Raw genomic sequence first — 2324 nt, forward strand, 5'->3', positions numbered from 1 at the left:
CCCATGAACTCTTTTTTATCCTGTGGCTTTTTCACTTTCAACTAGACTGCCCCTATAGTTTTTCTATGTCCAAGAAAACAATCACAAAACAGTAGTTTAAATACTTTGATATATTTGGCTAACTGCTGTTTTAATGCAGCCTACTAGAGTTGGACATCCTACACCTAATCTTAGCCAAAAGACCAAGAAGCTATGGAATATTAGACGTTCTGATAGGAAGTGGAAGGCACTTGATCAGTCTGTAAGTCAGTATAATGCAGCAGGGTGTTTTGAGACCTTTGTTCTCACCTCTTGGCATACTACTATTTTAAAGGCTTGAATTTTACCCTTTACACAATTTTCAAATTTTCTTTCAAAGTGTTCTGTTATAGATGGCTATTGCAGAGTGTATATTGTCTTATCATTCCTGAACTTGGGTCTGCTTTCTACAGTCATTATGGTACCAAAACCATATGATTCTTTGTACAGTTTATCCCAGTGTTCCTTGTAATGCAGTAGAGGCTATTTTGCCTTCCTCCCCCCTCCCCCGTCGTTGGCCATTTTGTAAACCCATAGCTATGAAGTGATTGCTTGAGAAAATAGCATATAAACATAGACTAGGATAGACTGACCAGGATGGTTTACAGTTTCTTTAAAAAAATAATAAACAAAAAAATAAAAAAACTAGGTTATTTATAATGTATTTCTGAACCACTTGGCAGAGAAATTCATGACACTTAATGTTAATATTTTTGAATAAATGAAGCTAAAATGTCTGCTTTTGGTACTACACGCATTAATAAAAGGTTAAGTTTTGTTTTCCACTGAAGTACTATTTAACATCTCAGAAAAAAAAAACCTGCATGTTCTATAGTTTTATATTAAATCCATCATTTCATATGCACTGTATCAAGTAAAAACAGGTAATTTGCCTGTTGGTGGTTAGAGTACTAACAGATCTGCCCACCCACCCCAGCTTCATGCCAGCACATGTAGATTTGAGTTCCGACACAGCACTTGCATACCCCATGTAGATCTGTGCACAAGCTCACCATTCCAGAACCAGCTGGGTGCAGAAGAAATCGGTAACTGCAGCATGTGAAAGCTCAAAGAAATCCCCTTCTATTCATTTCTTTCTTTCCCCAGATAAAAGGAGCTTCAATATATGTGTACTTGATTTTTATTACCTTCAGCTGAGCTGCTGTTTTCTTCTTGTAATATTGTATACTTGGTTGTGTATAGAAGAAGCTGGTAAGAGTGCCCTCCTTCATAAATAAGCAATTGCAGTGTTTTGCATGCAAAATTTTAAAAATTTAAATTGTCCTGATTCTATTTTGTAAATGAAGAAACAATCTTTCTAAGCAGTATGGAGGAAAACTAGTGCTTTGTGCATTTTTGGTATATTTGAGTTAATGTTTCCACGATGTCATTCCCTTTGACGCAGTTGGGTTCCTCATAAGTATCCTAGTTCATGTACACCCGAATGCTGACTAATGCTGTGTTTAAGTTTTGTGCTGCAAGAACAAATGGAATAAACTTGAATTGTGCTATAGAGAACATGTCAGCAACATAATTCTCCCCAGTCACTACTGCCTCCTGTCACACTCCTTGAGTAACCTGAGATTCTCGTATAGTTTTACCTGCTTCTAGGAGAAAAAGGACGCAAACAGGAAAGAGCTGACAGCAATGGACTGTGCTGCTCTTAGAGGAGCTTTTCTCACAACTTCATGTAAGTTTTCCGATACACATTGTTGCTGTATATGGGTTCAAACAGCCTCCCAATTAACTGGAAACAAGACACAGCCAATAGAGCATCAGAGTTTGGATTAATGTTGAAAATAGGATCATGAGCTGAGTTTATGAGCCTTTCATTGTTCGGGTTGCTGCTCATTTCTTGGAAAACTACATTTTAGAGTGTACTTTTTTGGATGAATGATCTCTTTGAATCTCAAAACTGAAGCAAGTTATAGATGAAATTAGTTTGATTCTATTGAAGTCTTGTTGATACCAGAAAACTTTAAAGGTATCCATTAGTTAAAATCAAGAAACAAAAGCATGTCTGTGCTAAGATACATCAAGCCCTATTGTTGGCTAAATTATAAACAGTTGATATGGCTTTAGATAAATGTATTTACAGAAATTTTTTCAGATGAAATTCTCATTTTAATCAAAATCTGTAAGAAGAGGCTTTAAGTCTGATTACATATTTAATTTTGTACTATAAAGAGAATGGATCCCCTTTATATAACTCTTAAAGAGCAAACTGGTAAATGTGGGTGGAAGGCATGCCTACAAAGAAGGGTGAATTTAACACATCATTTCTTTTGTCTTTAGAGAGCAGCTCC

This window comes from Micromys minutus, assembly GCF_963924665.1.
Source record: "Micromys minutus genome assembly, chromosome: 18".
Lineage (NCBI taxonomy): Eukaryota > Metazoa > Chordata > Mammalia > Rodentia > Muridae > Micromys > Micromys minutus.